Raw genomic sequence first — 21782 nt, 5'->3', positions numbered from 1 at the left:
AAATTTTATTAAAATATTTCATAGAAATAACATTTTGAAAAAAAATATAGAAATAAAATTTTGACAATTTTGACAAAATTTTCTTTAGAAATAAAATTCTGAGAAAATTTTCTAAAGAAATACAATTTTAATAAAGTTTTCTATAGAAATACAAGTTTAATAAAATTTTCTACAGATATAAAATTGTGACAAAATTTTTATAAAAATAAAATTTTGACAAAATTTAAAAAAAAATAAAATTTTGACAAAATTTTCCTAAAATGTTGACAAAATTTTCTACAAAAATAAAATAACATATTGACAACATTTTCTATAGAATTAAAATTTTAACAAAATTTCTACAGAATTACAATTTTGACAAAATTTTCTATAGAAATAAAATTTTGACAAAATTTGCTAGCGAAATAAAATTTTGACAAAACTTTTTAAAAAATAAAATTTTGACAAAATTTTCTATAGAAATAACATTTTGACAAAATTTTCGATAAAAATAAAATTTTGACAAAATTTTCTACAGAAATAATATTTTCTATAGAAATAACATTGTGAAACAAATTTTAGAGAAATAAAAATTTTACAAAATTTTCTACAGAAATAAAATTGTGACCAAATTTTTATAAAAATAAAATTTTGACAAAATTGTCCATAAAATGTTGACAAAATTTTGCTAAATATTTCTAGTGAAATAAAATTTTGACAAAATTTTATGTAGAAATTAAATTTTTACAAAATTTTCTTAGAAATAACATTTTGACAAAATTTTCGATAAAAATAAAATTTTGACAAAATTTTCTATAGAAACAAAATTTTCTAGTGAAATAAAATTTTTGACAAAATTTTATATAGAAATAAAATTTGACAACATTTTTCACAGAAATAACATTTTGACAAAATTTTCTATACAAATAAAATGTTGACACAATCAAGGCCGTAGCCAGGATTTTAATTCGTGGGGGGGTTCAACTTAAAAAAAATATTCATATAATCTCATGTGTAGAAAATTTTATTTATGCATAGGTATGTATACAATATTTTTACAATATTAAATTGAGCCGACGGGCTTTTTGGGCAGCAAATAAATCAATTACTTCTTCAGTCGGCAAATTTATTCGGCGATGAACCGACATTAATGCCAATCCATTGAGTCTACTCTCGCTAGTCGAATTTCTAAGATATGTCTGTAATCTCTTCATTGTTGAAAATGAAAGTTCGGATGAGTACGTAGTAACTGCAGGGATGGAAAATGCAGTACTATAGTACTTTTTTCAATACTTTTTCACACCGGTCAGTACCGTAGTACCCCCGCGAATGATTTAGTACCTTTTGTGTAGACATTTTGGAGTCGATATCAGATTTATGGTACAATATCTTTGACAAAATATTTTAATATTTTGAGAAAGTCTTTATCAACCTTATTTGCTAATAGTCTTTTACAAATATGGCAAAACAGACATAGACATGTTCATGTGGGAAAAAAATCTCTATTTTGTAAAAGACATAGTCAAAAACAGGATTTTATTGATCTTCAAGAATGTTTTAGTCGAAAAAAGAATGCCATTCTATATTATCGATTTTTTATTTCGGTAGAAAATGTTGTCAAAATTTTATTTCAATTGAAAATTTTGTAAAAATTTTATTTCTATAGGAAATTTTTGCAAAATTTTATTTCTATAGAAAAAATTTTGCAACATTTTTTTACAGAATTTTTTTGCAAAATTTTATTTCTATAGAAAATTTTTGCAAAATTTTATTTATATAGAAAATTTTGTCAAAATTTTATTTATATAGAAAATTTTGTCAAAATTTTATTTTCTTTAAAATTTAGTCTCTTGACAATAATTTTCCAGTGAAATTTTTGTAAAAAGTACCTTTCCGCTCAAAAAATACCTTTTTTGTACTTTCTTAAAAATTGTATTTTCCATCCCTGAGTAACTGGCAAATTGACCAAAATTTTTAAAAGAATATGCACGTTTGGAAATATCTCTTTATTGCACTCTCCAAGTGCTTCCATCGCTGAATTAGGCAGGTTCTTTTCGCAGGTTTTGCGCCATTTCATTTACAAATGTGTGTTTGGCTATTTCGTTGTTGTTGCTATGGCTAAACAAAGCGAGTCATGTTCACAAAAAGAACAACAAACACAAATAAAAAGCAGAAAGACATTTTCCAAAAATGAAATTTGTGGTGCGAGAACAAAAACAATTTGTTTTTTCGGCCGTCGTTTGACGGACTTTTCAACTAGTATTCTATGATTTGTGCAAGTTTTATAGGTAAGCGTTTTTCAAAATAAAACCTCCAGCTTTTCTTCAACATCTTCGATAAGATTTTTCTATGCAGCTAAAAATATATATTTATTTATATAAAAATATTCATTCATTTCGTGGGGGGGGGCGGGGGGTTTGATCACCCTCATCACTCCCCCCCCCCCCTGAATACGGCCTTGGACACAATTTTCTAAAGAAATAAAATTTTGACAAAATTTTCTAAAGAAATAAAATTTTGACAAAATTTTCTGTAGAAATAAAATTTTGACAAAAATTTCTATAGAAATAAAATCTTAACAAAATTTTCTATAGAAATAACATTTTGAAAAAATTTTCTATAGAAATAAATTTTTGATAAAATTGTCTATAAAAATAAAATTTTGACACAAATTTCTGTAGAAATAAAATTTTCATAAAAATGTCTATAGAAATAAAATTTTGACAAAAATTTCTGTAGAAATAAAATTTTGATATAATTTTCTACAGAAATAAAGTTTTGAGAAAATTTTTATAAAAACATAGAAATACAATTTTGAGAAAATTTTCTAAAGCGTGATACGGTCAAAATTTGGTCAATATAAACTTGACGTATTTCTTTCAATTTTGCATTTAAAAAATCTGAACACCCCTCATTTTGAAGGTGTGTGTGTGTAGAATGATGCTCTTATTTTGATTTTGGAAGTCACTCTTCAGTTGTCAAAATGCCGGCCAAGCAAGAAGAGCAGCGTATCAAAATTTTGTTCGCTCGTGAATATCGGAGCTACTCGCACGCAAAGCTGGCAAAATCGCTAAAAGTTGCCAAATCAACCGTTACAAATGTAATTAAAGCGTTTGGGGAACGTTTGTCGACAGCCAGGAAGTCTGGATCGGGGGGAAATCGAAAACCGGAAGCCGCTGAGACGACAAAGAGAGTTGCCGGTAGTTTCAAGCGAAACCCTAACCTCTCTCTTCGAGATGCCGCAAATAAGCTGGGTGTATCGTCTACAACCGTGCATCGAGCCAAAAAACGAGCCGGACTATCGACTTACAGGAAGGTAGTGACTCCAAATCGCGATGATAAACAAAATACGACGGCCAAAGCGCGATCCCGGAGGCTGTACACGACGATGCTGACGAAGTTTGACAGCGTGGTAATGGGCGACGAAACCTACGTCAAAGCCGACTACAAGCAGCTTCCAGGACAGGAGTTTTATACGGCAAAAGGAAGGGGAAAAGTATCAGATATTTTCAAGCACATGAAACTGTCAAAGTTCGCAAAGAAATATCTGGTTTGGCAAGCCATCTGTACCCGTGGCTTGAAAAGCATGAAAATGAAAATGAAAATCATTGCCTCCGGGACTGTCAACCAAGAAATTTACGTGAAAGAGTGTTTGAATAAACGTCTGCTGCGTTTCCTGAAGAAACACGGTTGTTCCGTACTGTTTTGGCCGGATTTGGCATCTTGCCATTACGGTAAAAAGGCCATGGAGTGGTACGCCGCCAACAACGTGCAGGTGGTTCCCAAGGACAAGAACCCTCCCAACACGCCAGAGCTCCGCCCAATTGAGAAATACTGGGCTATTGTCAAGCGGATCCTAAAGAAGACCAAAAAACAGGACGAGCAGCAGGCAAACTGGCTTTCTGCGGCGAAGAAGGTGGCTGTACAAAATCTGATGGCAGGTGTCAAGCGTGAGGCCCGGCAATTCGGATTTGGAAAAGCGAAAGCCTAACTGAATATTTTTCCTGAATTTTATACTAATTGAACTTGAAAAAGAAATTTAATTTGATTTTTTAAATAAACGATTTCACCGATTTACACGCGTTTTCCCTTGACCAAATTTTGACCGTATCACCCTTTATAAAAATTAAAGTTCGACAAAATTGTCGAAAGAAACGAAGATGTTGTTAAATAACACAGCTCTTTAAAAATATAAGTTTAACAAAATCAAAAAATCCATAACAAATGACGGAAGCCATGAATATGTAAAAAGGTCCGAATGACATCACATTCATAGAGATTTCAATCCTTTGTTATTGTTGTATCAAAAATTTATTTTATGAGTTTTTATTTGACTAGAAAATTATACATATTTGAGAATATAAAGTAGGGAGTTTTTTTTTTTTTTTGGTTTTATCCCTATTAACATATGAAAACACAAATACAGTTCAACGCCCATAATATTAACATACACCCACATATTTAGCTTAATATTCCTTTGACCATATATGACAATAGTTACACACTGACCCTTTTCAAAATTTTTAATGGATTTTCATAGACAGTTTTCGCCCCTTTTTGTATGGAGCTGTTAACAATCGACAACAAAACCACATGTGGGGAGTGACATTTAAAATTGATATACACTGAAGTAAATTCTTCTCTGTTTGTTGATAAAGTTATAAAATATATATTGAAATTAAAGCTTTAACCTTCCATCATGGAAAAAATAGGGGATACAATACGTTTGGTGTCCCATTTATAAGATATTGATTTTAAGCCACATAAAGTAGTGGTCATGAAGAATATGGACAGACCAAGTTCCTTGACTTCATATATCGTTATAGCTCCCTAAAGAGCAATCACCATGGTTGACAATTAATTTCTTCTTGAACACGGATATATGATTTTCAATGTTCCTCCAATGCCAAGAAAATCGCCGGATGGTGTTAAAAGTCCTGCTTGCAGACAAAAAAAAATAGTATGTGTCAAATTACAGTCTAGATGTCAAATCGGGGAATTGGTTTATATGGGGGCTATATCGAAACCTTGACTCAACACTGAAAAATATTGTCATAAAATACAAATGCGGATTCTTCTTAGCATAGAAAACGCACTTCTCCGATATAAAGTTTTTTTTTCCTTGACCAAAAGCCGACAAGCTTTTCAATAAAGTCGTTTTGTCAAAACAAAGCGTCGCCAAAAGAGTAGTGAAAATATTCCTTTCGGATCCGGAAGTAGCGCAAAATTTGCGCAGAAACGATGAATTTGACATGGGCTTGTCATAGGGTGGATGTCCACCATTTCAGCAGTCGTTGCACTTAATTTGCATCACTTTTTAGGGTGTGATCCGAATTCAGTATTTTGGATGTGAATTAAAACAAGTATATACGGCCGTAAGTTCGGCCAGGCCGAATCTTCTGTACCCTCCACCATGGATTGCATAGAAACTTGTACTAAAGACTGTCATCCACAATCGAATTACTTCGATTGCGGCAACACTTGCCGATGGCAAGGTATCTTAAAACGTCTTAAAAACGTCTTCTCAATTATAAGTTAGTCCATACGGGGTATATATAAAACAAGTAAATAAAGTAGAAAGTCGGGCAGGGCCGACTGTATCATACCCTAAACCACCCTTACTGAATTAGTAATCATAAGCATTTGTGGGCTAACATTGATATAGGTCTGGAAGATATACCGCAGTTGCATATTTACGAAAATTAAGGGGTACATGTCGATGGGTGCTTTGTGTCAATCTGACTATAGCTCATAGTCAGTGTTGCCAGGGAAAATGTTCGGTTTACCCTATAAGGACAAAAAAAGTTCCCTACTTTCCCATACATTCCCAAACAATTTTCCCTACACAATTTTCGTTAAATTTAAACAAATTTTACAAAACAAAAATGGTTCTAAGTACTTTATTCTCTTAAAATGCAACGTATATAACCTAGAAAATAAATTTGTATTACCACCACGGTTGCCACAGTTGGTAGAATTCTACCAAAAAAGTTTTTTTTTTTTTTTTTGTTAAATCTCTATAGTAATAAAATTTTGGAAAAAGTTTTTATAAACAAATTTTTTTGAGAAATTTTTCTATAGAAATAAAATTTTGACAATAAATTCTATAGAAATAAAATTTAGAGAAAATATCCATAGAAATAAAATTTTGAGAAAACTTTTTATAGAAATAATATTTTGAAAAAAATTTCTATAGACATACAATTTTGACAAAATTTGCTATAGAAATAAAATATTGACAAAATTTTATACAGGAATAAAGTTTAAAATTTTGTTAGATTATTTTGGCACGAGTGGTAACTGTTGTTACCACACATAGTTAAAGATCAAGCCCTTGCCGTCTTCTAATTTCCTCCTCTGAGCCACCAAAATGTAAAAATTATTACAAATTGTGTTGAGTGAAAATGTCCCTACATTGTGGCCCTACGTCCTAAAAGATGCTAAATATTAGAAAAAACATACACGGAAAGAAAAAAAAAAGGTTGGAAAACGTGTACCGAAAAGGATTTTCTTTTGTTAGAGTTTTTTGAATTGCTTCGAAAATTTTAAACTTTTATCACCAAAAAAATTCGTTTGTTACAGTCCATTTCGTTTATATTAACACTGTTCTTTTCTGGCTTTAGGTCTTTAATAAGACACATTTTACAGTTCATAGTAAAAATTTAATATAGTAGAATGTAATGTTGAACATTTTTTCTGAATCTTCCGAACATATCTGGAATATATGAAAAAAAAAAAAAACAAAAAAACTTTGGTCGAAGCAGGGATCGAACCCACGACCCTTGGCATGCAAGTCGGAAGTGGCAACCACTGCTCCACGGTGCCAAACTAAATGTTTGTTTCTGTTAAATAAACTTTGTTTATTCGGTTCGTGGGCGCCGCAAGCTATGCTATATAAATATAACTTATATGGATATTTATATATTGATGACCATAACAGGTACATAGCTCAGTGGTTAGTGTGATGGCTTACAAAGTACATGGTCCGCGGTTCGATTCTCCGTCCAGGCGAAAGGTAAACAAATTTTAAAAATTTAAAAAATCGTATAATTTCTTCTACACTGTTGGTATTACAGGAAAAGGTGTTAAGAACTAAAAAACCTCGTGGATGTGAGGGCAAATGCAATTGGCAAGAAAACAATGTGTTTTTTTAGTTTGTCTTTATGAAATTGTTTTTACATCCTGGAGAAGAATAAACGTTTATCACAAAAAGTATATACTTTTCTTCCAAATACACTTCCTTACTGCGAAAAGCAAATGAGAAACGAACTTTGTCTAAAATTTCGTTTGGGAGGAAAGAATTATTTTTTTTGCGTGTATAGAGGACTGGATCTAGCAAACTTTGAGTAAGATCGGTTAATAACTGAGGGTTCTATGGAAAATTTGGGAAAATCGGGCTATACATATATATGGGAGCTATATCTCAATCTGAACCGATTTCGATGAAATTTTGCACATACAGTTAGTGCTATATAAAATTACATTAAGCCAACTTTGGGTACTATCGATTGATAAATAAGGGTTTTATAGCCAAATTTAGAAAAATCGGGCGGTACATATATATGGGGGCTGTAGCTAAATCTGAACCAATTTCCATGATTTTTTTTTTCACATATAGTTAGTGCTATAGAAGATTACATTTGGCCAACTTTGAGTACTATCGGTTGATAAATAAGGGTTTTATGGCTAAATTTTGAAAAATCGGGCGGTACATATATATGGGAGCTATAGCTAAATCTGAACTGATTTCGATGATTTTTTTGCACATATACTTAGTGCTATAGAAGATTATAGTTACACGGTTGAAAAAGACTGTTTTTCATATGCTTGGCTATAAACATTATATGTTTGGAACACAAATTTTTAAACACAATATTTTTGAGTGCAAGCATATAATGTTCATAAACTAGCATAACATGTTTGGGACATATATGTTAATATGTTAGAACGTATTATGTTTGGGACATAAAATGTTTGTAAATATAATATGCTTGAATGCAAACATATATTAATTTAGAAATAGACTATAAACATATATGTGTTTAGTAGCTTGGAGCGCTATTTAACAGGGAGCGATATTGAATTAAGTTGGTGGTTGTTGCTTGTTATTACAAAATGAACATTTTATTTTTCCTTGGGCAATTGATCAGCTACTTCTTTGATCCTTACAAACTGTGTGGTCCGCTGTTCGAATCCCCGTCCGGCAAAAGGTAAAATTAAAATAAAAAAATCATAAAATTGAATAATTTCTTCTACAATGTTTGTATTAGAGAAAAAGGTGCTAAGAACTAAAAAATCTCGTGGAAGTGAGAAAGATGTGGGGGAATATACAATTGGGCAGAAACAAAATTTTGAGCATTCAGGTCGAAAACCTATGTTGTTAGCACCTATATTACCTGTTTATTTTCATATTTCATTATGATTGTAAATATATAAATAAATAAATAAAATTTTGAGCACAATATTGTTTGGGAGAATTTTTTTTAAGCATATAATATTTTTGGGTGCAAAATGCTTCCAAACATATTATATGGTCACATAATAACATATTGTTTTTTGGAAGACAACATTATTGAATTTGGATGCAAAAATACAAAATGTTTGGAACTTAGACTACCCAAACATATATTGTTTAGACCAATATGCTTTCAAACATATTATATATTGGTAGAGATCAAACATATAAATGTTTGGGCAACACCCAAAAATGTATATGCTTGAAGCAAAAAATGTTTGGGAGTATATGTTACAGAAGCGATTTTTTGTGAGGGTGTAGCCAACTTTGAGTAAGATCGGTTGATAAATAAGTGTTTTGTGGCCAAATTTGGGAAAATCTGCCGATACATATATATGAGAGCTATATCTAAATCTGAACCGATTTGGATGAAATTTTGTAGACTTGAAAGGTGATAAAAAAAGATTATTTTTTGCCACATTTGGTGACGATCCGTATGTAAAAAACGCAACGTAACCCATTTGTCGAAATCGGGAGATACATATATATGGGAGCTATATCTGAATTTGATCCGATTTCTTCCAAATTCAATAGCCTTCGTCCTAGTCCCCAAAAAACTCCCTGTACCAAATTTCATCAAAATCGTTTAATAATTGCAACCGGAATCCTGTGAACAACAAATACATAGACAGACGGACGGACGAACACCAAGCGCTAGATCGACTCAGGAGGTGATTCTGAGTCCATCGGTACATATTTTATGGGGTCTAAACTCAATATTTCTGGCAGGCACATTTTTTGGCAGATCAAACTTATTATACCCTGACCACTATGTGGTTTAGGGTATAACAAAAAAAGGCCGATTAAATACGTAAATAATTCAGTTTGACAAAATGTTCTATAGAAATAAAATATTGACAAAATTTTGTATAGAAATTTTGACAAAATTTTGTGTAGTAATAAAGTTTTGACAAAACTTTCTATAGTAATAAAATTTTGACAAAATTTCTATAGTAATAGTATGACAACAGACGCTGTGTCGTTAGGTTCTACTCAATAGTGGGTGTAATATTTTTGTTGTTTTCGTAAGTGTTTTTAATGTAATATCAAATTTGTACGTATTTCAATGTTTTTGAATATATTTTCTTTTCTTTTTGTACACTCAGAATAATTTTCCCGATGAAGTCTTTCAATTAAAAGACGAAATATTGAATAAAAAAATAAATTAAAAAATACAGACCTCGAGCTCGTTTCAATCAACAATTCATTAATTCAAAATTTTCTATAGTAATAAAATTTTGACAAAATTTTCCATAGTAATAAAATTTAAACACATTTCATTCGTTTTGTTTTGTTATTATTTTTTTTTTCTTTAATCAATGTTGTAATTTTTTTGATTTCAGCTTAAAACTATGTATTGACTAAACTACAAGTGTAGCTTAACCAACAGAGGAAAAGAAAAAAATTCTGACAAAATTCTCTATAGAAATAAAATTTTGGTAGATTAACATATTTTTGGGGGTCGGCTATATGTGACTATAGACCGATATGAACCAATTTTGGCATGGTTGTTAGCTGCCATATACTAACGCAATGTACCAAATTTCACCACGTACCAAATTTCAACCGGGTCGGATGAATTTTGCTCCTCCAATAACTACGGAGGTCAAATCTGGGGATCGGTTAAATGGGGGTTATATTATATATAGCCCCCATATAAACCTATCCCCAGATTTATTTGCGGAGCCTCAAAGAGAAGCAAATTTCATCCGATTCGGCTGAAATTTGATACATGGTGTTCATATATGGTCTCTAATAACCGTGCAAAAATTGGTTCATATCGGTCCATGATTATATATAGCCCCCATATAAACCGTTCTCCAGATTTGACCTCCGGAGCCTCTTGAAGGAGCAAAATTCGTCCAATCCGGTTCAAATGTGGAACGTGGTGTTAGTATATGGTCTCTAACATCCATGCAAAAATTGGTCCACATCGGTTCACAATTATATATAGCCCCCATATGAATCTATCCCCAGATTTGGTTTCCGGAACCTCTAAGAGAAGCATATTTCATCCAATCCGGTTGAAATTTGGAACATGGTGTTAGTAAATTGTCTCTAACAACCGTGCCAGAATTGGTCCATATCGGTGCATAATTATATATAGCCCCCATATAAATCATTCTCCAGATTTGACCTCCGGAGCCTCTTGGAGGAGCAAAATTCATTCGATCGGTTCAATTCGATTGTGGATGGCAGTGTTTAAAAGATGTTTCTACGCAACCCATGGTGGAGGGTACATAAGCTTCGGCCTGGCCGAACTTACGGCCGTATATACTTGTTTCGTTTTTAAATATCTTCTTTGAAATGAACTTCCAAGGCACAACTTCTAAAGCAAAGCAAAGGATCCGAAAACGAAGTACTTCCGTCCTATGACAAGCCAATGTAAAATTCATTGGAGATAATCTAAGTTTGCACTACTTCCGGATCACAGTTTAGGATCCAAACTATTTGTTTACAAATTCTTTTTTGCTGGGTTGTTTTCATTATCACAAACTTGTCATTTAGTACCTACACTGAAAAAATAGTGAACCCATCAGGAAAGAAAATTTTGACTAAACTCTATTAGAAACGCAGATATCACGTCGATTTCACAAAAATATGTAAATATTTTCGACAAATTTAAGAACATTTATTGAATTATTATTTTTTACTTATTAAAGAAAATTTCGTAGTTTGAAGGAAAAAAATTGGAGTTCAAAGTTTTTCCCTCAAACTATTTTATTTTTAAATTTTTTTTTGTTATAGTTAAATGAACTAATATACGCAAAAAATTATTAAAGTCATGGAAACTTTCTTAAAACGTAATAATTCCATGAACTAAAATAGAATTAAATCGGCTTTAGTGAAATATAGGATTCACTTTTTGAAACTTTTTCGATAGCAAACCCTCTTAAAACTGAATAGAAATTTACATGGGAAATGAGTTATAAGTTATAAGTCACATGATAACCATTTGTTAGCTTAAAATAAACTCCATTTCCTACCGGGTAGCTTAAGTTTTTGAACATCCAATTTTACCAAATGAAAAACTCTCCTCGCTGCGCTTTAATCAAGCACATATCCTATCACCGTTCGTTGAGTTCAAGTTAATATTTCATGACAAAATCTATATCATATGCGATGAATGGATGAACCCTCCATCTAAAAAAAAAAGGACAAAAATTTACAAATTCCCTCTTTTTCTTATTCAGATTTTGTTACATTAAATTTCCAACAAATTCCCCCCGCCAAACAAAAAATTGCCACTAAGTTAAATGTGTCCGTGCTTTTGTCCATTTTAGTAACAATAGCATTGCGGCCATATACGAAACCAAAAAAAAAAATGTAACGACATCAATGTAGGTTATCCCATATCAAATCCATCCATTTAAAAAACCAAATAGGTATGGGATGTATGGAATGTTGCATAGGGACAACGGAAATGTTTCGGGATATTAGCTGGAGTGTTACAAAACAAAACAAACCCAAAATACAAAACAAACCCAAAATACAATGTTGGAAGGTATGGGTGAGTGTTTTTTTGTTTTATTTGGGGAATCAAAAAGGACAAGTAAGAACAAACCAGTGGACCCAATATTCCCAAATAAACTTGACCACTCTGGAGATTCGTTAGCATATTTGAACATATTGCAAATATTTTTGGACTTCCTAAAAAACGTGAAAAAGGTTGTTTTTTGCGAATAATTTATTTACTTGGAGCTTAGCTTTATTTTATGGCAGAAACAAAGAGCTTCTGCTATTAAATGGGAAAACTGGCAGGGATTTAATTGAGTACGAAAACAAGAGCAGAGCAGAGCCATTTTTTATTTGGGAATTTAGCGTGAATGGATTTTGGGATTGTCAATTTTTGCTTGTTGCGATTTTATTTTTTAAAGACTTAATATGAGCTTATTTGGAATTGTATATTGTGCGGGCGATAAATGGGAGAGTACCGGTATGTTCGAATCCTATAATGTATTAGGTTGTGACGTAAGTATAGATAAAAAGAAAATTTAATTATCTAATGGCTAACTCAACCAAAAAAAAAAAATGGGAGATTGTCCTAAGGGCACATGTCTAAAAGCGAAAATGTCCCTCCAAAAAATGTTCATTCGTTCAAATACCACGGATTTTTTATTTTGTTAACAAAATTTTCCATAACAATAAAATTTCGACAAAATGTTCCATAGCAATAAAATTTTATTAAAATTTTTCTATAGAATTTTGACAAAAATTTCTATAGAAATACAATTTTGACAAAATCTTCTATAAAAATAAAATTTTGACAAAATTTTTTATAGAAATAAAATGTTCAAAAATTTTCTATAGAAATAAAATTTTGACAAAAATTTTCTGTAAAAATACAATTTTGACAACATTTCCTATAAAAATAAAATGTTGACAACATTTCCTATAGAAATAAAATTTTGACAAAATTTTCTATTGAAATAAAATTTTGACAAAATTTTCTATAGAAATAAAATTTTGACAAAAATTTCTATAGAAATAAAATTTTGACAAAATTTTTTATAGAAATACAATTTTGACAAAATTTTCTATAGAAATAAAATTTTGACAAAATTTTCTATAGAAATAAAATTTTGACAATTTTTCTATAGAAATAAAATCTTGACAAAATTTTCTATAGAAATAAAATTTTGACAACATTTTCTACAGAAATAAAATTTTTATAAAATTTTATATCTATAGAAAACTTCACAAAAAATTTTAGATATAAAATTTGAGCAGATATAAAATTTTATCAAACAAGCAAAAAATAAAGTTCACAAAATTTTCTTTAAACAAAAAAAAAAAATACAAAGTTGTCTACAGACACAAAATTTTTACAAAATTTTCTCTAGAAATAAAACTTTGACGACATTTTCTATAGAAATAAAATTTTGACAACATTTTCTATAGATATAAAATTTTATCAAACAAAAACAAAGTTCACGAAATTTCCTATAGAAATAAAATTTTTACAAAATTTTCACTACATTTTCTATAGAAATAAAATTTTGACAAAGTTGTCTACAGAAACAAAATTTTCTTTAGAAATAAAATTTTGACAAAATTTTCTATAGAAATAAAATTTTCACAAAATTTTCTATAGAAATAAAATTTAGACAACATTTTTTAAATAAATTAAAAATAAATAAAATTTTTAAATAAATAAAATGTTGACAAGATTTTCTACAGAAATAAAATTTTAACAAACTTTTCTATAGAAATAAAATTTTGACAACATTTTCTATATAAATAAAACTTTGACAAAAATTTTCTATAGAAATAAAATTTTGAAAAAATTTTCTATAGAAATAAAATGTTGACAAAATTTTCTATAGAAATAAAATTTTAACAAAATTTTCTATAGAAATAAAATTTATACAAAATTTTCTATAGATATAAAATTTTATCAAACAAAAAAAGTTCACAAAATTTTCTATAGAAATAAAATTTTTACAAAATTTTCACAAGATTTTCTATAGCAATAAAATTTTGACGAAGTTGTATACAGAAACAAAATTTTGACAAAATTTTCTTTAGAAATAAAATTTTGACAAAATTTTTTATAGAAATAAAATTTGTAGAAAATTTTCTATAGAAATAAAATTTGTATAAAACGTTCTATAGAAATAAAATTTTGACAAAGTTGTCTATAGAAACAAAATTTTGACAGAATTTGCTATAGAAATAAAATTTTGACAAAGTTTTCTATAGAAATAAAATTTTGAAAAAATTTTCAACAGAAATAAAATTGTGACAAAATTTTCTATAGAAATAAAATTTGTATAAAATTTTCTATAGAAATAAAATGTTGACAAAATTTTCTATAGAAATAAAATTTTGACAAAATTTTCAACAGAAATAAAATTGTGACAAAATTTTCTATAGAAATAAAATTTGTATAAAATTTTCTATAGAAAGAAAATTTTCACAAAAATTTTCTGTGGAGATACAATTTTGACAACTGTTTCTATAGAAATAAAATTTAGCTATAGAAATAAAATTTTGACAAATTTTCTATAGATATAAAATTTTGACAAAATTTTCTATAGAAATAAAATTTCGATGAAATTTTTTATAGAAATAAAATTTTGACAAAAAGTTTCTATAGAAATAAAATTTTGACAACATTTTCTATAGAAATAAAATTTTCACAAAAAGTTTCTATAGAAATAAAATTTTGACAACATTTTCTATAGAAATAAAATTTTGACAAAATTTCTATAGAAATAAAATTTTGACAAAATTTTCTATAGAAATAAAATTTTGACAAAATTTTCTATACAAATAAAATTTTGACAAAATTTTCTATAGAAATAAAATTTTGACAAAGTTGTCTATAGAAACAAAATTTTGACAGAATTTTCTATAGAAATAAAATTTTGACAAAATTTTTCAACAGAAATAAAATTGTGCCAAAATTTTCTATAGAAATAAAATTGTGACAAAATTTCTATAGAAATAAAATTTGTATAAAATGTTCTATAGAAATAAAATTTTCACAAACTTTTTTATAGAAATAACATTTTCACAAATTTTCTATAGAAATAAAATTTTTACAAAATTTTCTATAGAAATAAAATAAAATTTTGACAAAGTTGCCTACAGAAATAAAATTTTGACAAAATTTTCTATAGAAGTAAAATTCTGACAAAATTTTCCATGGAAATAAATTTTTAACAAAATTTACTATAGAAGTAAAATTTTGCAAAAAATTCTATAGAAGTAAAAATTTGACAAAATATTGCATATATTCAACATAAACTAAAGTAGTAAATTATCGATTTATTTTGTTGCATTACATATGAGCCACCCTTTATATACTTTATTGGGTCTTAGACCAATATTTCGATACCTAAATAAGTGATATAACATCTATAAGAAGGGAGAGAGATTACGTGTTCACTGTATACCATATCCCCTAATGCGATCGTGAATCACCTTAGACTTCATTGTTTAATTCTGATTAGAAAATAAGGCGCCTAAATTATTGTTGACGATTTTTATCTCTTCTGAATTTTGTGATACGGTGTAATCAACCTAATGCACATTCAATCCCACTAATGTTGATGTTACGATTGTCTTTCTGTCAAACGATTGAATAACACGTCAGCTATGTTGTTAGATCTGTTACTTTGCCACGCTTTGTTGAGTATATTTCAAACTACCAAACGATTTTCGAATTACTGTCCATTTCACATTCGATGTGCACCACAAATCTTATCGAAAAAAAATTTCACAGGTACTTACCTTCAAGTTTGATGTTGCGTTCTAATCTTAATTTCTAAACGTTTGTTGAACTGTAAGAAAAAGACAGAAATAGAAAATAAAATGATTTTTAATTAAATATATCACATAGGCTATATATAAATCAAAGTCAATTTAATTATCGTTATCATATATTAATTCTTTCAACTGAACAGATTAGAGAAGTCCAAAGATATAAATATTTAATAGTGATTACTTATCAACATAAATACCAAAAATGTAGTCAGATTTATTTCCCTTTCAAATTAAAGCTTCTTAGCTTGGTCATCAAGTTAATATGGAATCACATTTTCTAGGTGTGCTCGCTACATTTTTCCATAGATTATTCATCGCAGAGTTGATAAAGTTGACACCAGTGGAACTTCACATACCATCTGCCTTACATTTTGCTGGTATTTTCTTACGTTTATGCACCCACTTGAGGTAAGTATTTCTTAGCCATCTCCTCGAGAGATTGATGAATATTAAACTAGTCAAACATATCTTTGAGATATTTGTTGCTTCCCATCGTAACCTCTGGAAGTTTCTGTTGTCCGAATATTCGGTACATTTAAAATTCACCCGATCCGGTTGACATTTTGTACGTGATGGTAGTATATGGTCTCTAACAACCATGCAAAAATTAGTACATACCGGTCTTAATTATATATAACCCCAATTTAAACCGATCCCCAGATTCGACCTCCGAAGCTCATCCGATCCGGTTAAAATTTGGTAAGCGGTTAAATTTGGTTTATTGCGCTAGTATATGGCCGCTAACAACCATGCCAAAATTGGTCCATATCGGTCTATAGTTATATATAGCCGATCCCCAAAAATAATCTACCAAAATTTTATTTCTATAGAAAATTTCGTTAAAATTTTATATCTATAGAAATTTTTGTCAACATTTTATTTCTACAGAAATAAAATTAACGATTTGACGAAAGTGGACCAAATTCAACCAAATTCCATTTGGTCCGACCATCGGACAAAATTTTAAATTTAATAATTTTTTGGACCAAAATGGCAGACCTGATACCATCGCTAAACTGGTCCCTGCCCGAGCTGCATCGACACAAATTTAATTAAGTTCTTCGATGTACTGTTGTTGAGTTAATCTACGTCGAAACTTGTAAAAAATAATCGCACGAATGATTTAATTCCATTTTTTGGGCGAGATGAATCTTTTAAGAGTCCGTAAACAACACAAATAGTGCTCGTATGTCAAAATGTACTGAGTTGGTACAACCCAGAGATGATAAATGATGTTGACGAAACAGTACTAAAAATGTATTAAAAATGTTCTTTTCGAAGCCAAAAGTTGCTAAAATTACATAATATCAAATTGAAAGACTATTGTAAAAGTATACGTATATTTAAATCTAGACAAATTTGGACATTTTTTTTTAGATTTTCTAAAAAGAATCCTAATTTGCAAAATATTATTTCAATAGAAAATTTTGTCACAATTTTATTTCAATAGAAAATTTTGTCACAATTTTATTTCTATAGGAAATTTTGTCAAAATTCTATTTCCATAGAAAACTTTGTCATAATTTTATTTCTATAGAAAATTTTGCCAAAAGTTTATTCCAATAGAACATTTATGAAGAAGTACCTCTTTGCAAAATCAACCAAAATCAATAATTCTACCAATCTACAAAACAGAAAATATCTACCATTTTTTGTAGAATTCTACCAACTGTGGCAACCGGCTCTAAGCATTATTGCTAAAGACACCATGTGTGTATTTCGTCTCTTTCTGGAAAAAAAAACATTACTTGTTTCAAATTTGCGGACTAATGTGGTATAGACAATATTCCTCTCACAAATGTTGAGATCCTGTAACAGGGATGATAAATGATGTTGACGAAAAAGTACTAAAAATTTATTAATAATTTACTTTTCGAAGCCAAAAGGTGGTAAAATTACATAACATAAAATTTAAAGACTATTGTAAAAGTATACGTAAATTAAAATCTAGACCGATTTGGACATTTTTTTTAGGTTTCAAAAAAAAAAAATCTTATTTTGCAAAATTTTATTTCAATAGAAAATTTTGTACATTTTTTTTTACCGAAAATTTTGTAAAAATTTTATTTTCGCATTTTTTTTTGTATTTGTATAACATTTTATTATATTATTAATAATTCATTTTTATAAATTAATTATATATATACATTTATAAAAATATTTATAGCTTCAGCGCCATAATGGCATTATTGAGGCAATCTGGCAACATTTAAACTGTTAGTGAAGTCAAAATGCAATTACAACATATTTCATTAAAAGACAAAAAAAAAAGAAAATAAATAATAATACTAATAATAATAATTTTAAATCTTGTTCAATTATATTTAGCATAAATTCAAATTCTGCTTATTCCCATCATCATATTATAAGCATTTCAATATTGTCAATTAGATGACGCTTTAATCTTTGTTTAAATATTGATATTGATTGTGCATCTTTAACATACAATGGCAAATCATTATATTGCATGCTTCCCATAAATTTGATTCTCTGCTTTGACATTTCCAAGCGACACCTGACAACGTACTAATTCATATGATTTCTTGTATTTATACCATGATTACGCTGGCTGGTATGAAATCTTATATTGTGCAAAACTTTATAAACGTACGTTAAAATCTGCTTTTTGAATAATCCATATATAGGTAAAATAGTTTTGGCTACATCTTTATACAAGGACAATGTCGATTATGATCTTGGAAGATTAAAAATAGGAAAAATAGGAAATTTTGTCAAAATATTATTTCTATAAAAAATTATGTCAAAATATTGTTTCTACAAAAAATTTTGTCAACATTTTATTTCTATAGAAAATTTTGTCAAAATTTTAATTCCCCAGAAAATTTTGTAAACAATTTATTTCTATGAAAAATTTTTTAAAAATTGTATTTCTATAGGAAATTTTGTAAAAAAAAAATATTTTTATAGAAAATTTTGTCAAAATTTTATTCCTAATTTTTTTGTAAAAAGTTTATTTCTATAAAAAATTTTGTCAAAATTTTATTTCTATAGTAAATTTTGTAAAAATTTTATTTCTGCGAAATTTTTTTAAAAATTTTATTTCTATAGGAAAATTTGTCAAAATATTATTTCTATAAAAAATTTTGTCAAACTATTATTTCAACAAAAATTTTGTCACAATTTTTTTTCTATAGAAAATGGTGTCATTTAATTTTAATTGAATTTTAATTCTCCAGAAAATTTTGTACAAATTTTATTTTTGCAGAAAATTTTGTACAAATTTTATTTTTGCAGAAAATTTTGTAAAAAATTTATTTCTATGGAAAATTTTTTAAAAATTTTATTTCTATAGGAAATTTTGTAAAACAAAGTATTTTTATAGAATATTTTGTCAAAATTTTATTCCTATAAAAAATTTTGTAATAAGTTTATTTCTATAAAAAATTTTGTCAAAATTTTATTTCTATAGTAAATTTTGTAAAAATTTTATTTCTATAGAAAATTTTCTCAAAATATTATTTCTATAGAAAATATCAAAATATTATTTCTATAGAAAGTGTCAAAATTTTAATTCTGCAGAAAATTTTGTAAAAATTGTATTTCTGTGGAAAATTTTTTAAAAATTTTATTTCTGTGGACAATTTTTTAAAAATTTTATTTCTATAGGAAATTTTGTCACAATTTTATTTTGTTAGAAAATTTTGTCCAAATTTTATTCCTATAGAAAATTTTGTAAAAAGTTTGTTTCTATAGTAAATTTTATCAAAATTTTATTTCTATAGTAAAGTTTGTCAAAATTTTATTTCTATAAAAAATGTCAAAATTTTATTTTTATAAAAAATTTTGTCAAAATTTTATTTCTATAAAAAATGTTGTCAAAATGTTATTTCTATAACTAATTTTGTCAAAAGTTTATTTCAATAGAAAATTTGTGAAAAATTACAAAATCTACCAAAATCAAGAATTCTACCAATCTACAAAGCAGTAAAAAAGTTACCATTTTTTTTAGAATTCTACCAGGGACCAGCTCCAAGTAATATTGCTAAAGTCACCATGTGTGTATTTCGTCTCCTTCGGGGCGTTTCAAATATATACGGTATCTTATAATACTTTATTCCTCAGTGTGCCGAAAAAAATCTTATTTCACGTTTCACATTTGCGAACGAATGTTGTATAAACAATTTTCCTCTCAAAAATATTGAGCTCCTGTGATAAAAACTAAAATATCCTCATTTTGGAATATGTTTATTTCATCAATGTCCGCTTTTTTAGAGTTGAGGAGATATCTAAGAAACGTTCACATTTACGGTAGAATAACTTTAGAGTATTGTGATGGAAAAGTACCAAATTGGTCGCGCGTCGTGCCACGGTGCTTTTGGCAGTCGAAATGTATCGAAGAAAAGTGTCAACTTTATCCAACCTGTCCTGCAATAAAACCTAAAATTTCCTCATTTTGGAATATGTTCATATCTTCAATGTCCACTATTTATAATTTTTAGAGAAATATTCACATTTATGGCAGAATAACTCTATATAGAGTAATTGTGATGAAAAAGTACCAAATGGCTCGCGGTCGCGCCACGGTGCATTTGGCTGTCGAAATGTATCAAAAAAAGAACAAAAATGTCAACTTTATCAACCCTGCACGCTCACAAAAAATCGCTTCTGTAACATATACTCCCAAACATATTTTGCTTCAAGCATATACATTTTTGGCTATTGCCCAAACATTTATATGTTTGATCTCTTCCAATATATAATATGTTTGAAAGCATATTGGTCTAAACAATATATGTTTGGGTAGTCTAAGTTCCAAACATTTTGTATTCTTGCATCCAAATTCAATAATGTTGTCTTCCAAAAAACAATATGTTATTATGTGAACATATAATATGTTTGGAAGCATTTTGCACCCAAAAATATTATATGCTTAAAAAAATTCTCCCAAACAATATTGTGCTCAAAATTTTATTTATTTATTTATATATTTACAATCATAATGAATTATGAAAATAAACAGGTAATATAGGTGCTAACAACATAGGTTTTCGACCTGAATGCTCAAAATTTTGTTTCTGCCCAATTGTATATTCCTCCACATCTTTCTCACTTCCACGAGATTTTTTAGTTCTTAGCACCGTTTTCTGTAATACAAACATTGTAGAATAAATTATTCAATTGTATGATTTTTTTATTTTAATTGTACCTTTTGCCGGACGGGGATTCCAACAGCGGACCACACAGTTTGTAAGGATCAAAGAAGTAGCTGATCAATTGCCCAAGGAAAAATAAAATGTTAATTTTGTAATAACAAGCAACCACCACCAACTTAATTCAATATCGCTCCCTGTTAAATAGCGCTCCAAGCTACTAAACACATATATGTTTATAGGCTATTTCTAAATTAATATATGTTTGCATCCAAGCATATTATATTTACAAACATTTTATGTCCCAAACATAATATGTTCTAACATATTAACATATATGTCCCAAACATGTTATGCTAGATTATGAACATTATATGCTTGCACTCAAAAATATTGTGTTTAAAAATTTGTGTTCCAAACATATAATGTTTATAGCCAAACATATGAAAAACAGTCTTTTTCATCCGTGTGGTATAACCTCAAAAATGTCAAGCTTTACGATAGAGCTGTCACGAGGGTTGTCAACTCCCGTCAAATAAATGGCAACCCTCGTATAGTATCAGTAGTGTCTGGTACGTATATTCCGACTTGCACCATCTATTGTCAATCCCTCATTACTAATTTGCGCTCCATAATTTAAATAAAATTGGTCGCGGCTGAAGGCCCTCCCACGTTAGGCTTACTTCTAAGTTTATTATTGAAATAAATTGCATTTATTTTCATATGGTGAACATTTCTCTTGTTATTCTGATCATTATCTAAATACTAAATGGCACCCGTACAAGGTCATTGAAATCATTAACATTTTCAAAAAGTTTTTCCATTTATTCTCCACACTAGTTTTAGTACCAATTGTGAATGTGCTACTTGTATTTATATACAGTACACGCTCATACTTATTCATT

At 28.7% G+C, this 21782-nt stretch overlaps 1 protein-coding gene across 1 annotated transcript in view; it reads right to left on the bottom strand.

The window, feature by feature from the left end:
• 5-HT7 (5-hydroxytryptamine receptor 7) overlaps positions 1-21782 on the bottom strand; it is a 566265-nt gene that overhangs the window by 299590 nt on the left and 244893 nt on the right. The window contains exon 2 of the mRNA XM_075292052.1: positions 15734-15783. The gene's annotated coding sequence lies outside the window, so the exon portion shown is untranslated. The remainder of the gene's footprint in view (positions 1-15733; positions 15784-21782) is intronic.

The sequence above is a fragment of the Haematobia irritans genome, chromosome 1, assembly GCF_050003625.1.
Source record: "Haematobia irritans isolate KBUSLIRL chromosome 1, ASM5000362v1, whole genome shotgun sequence".
NCBI classification, from domain to species: domain Eukaryota; kingdom Metazoa; phylum Arthropoda; class Insecta; order Diptera; family Muscidae; genus Haematobia; species Haematobia irritans.
This window is presented reverse-complemented; position numbering and strand designations above follow the sequence as displayed.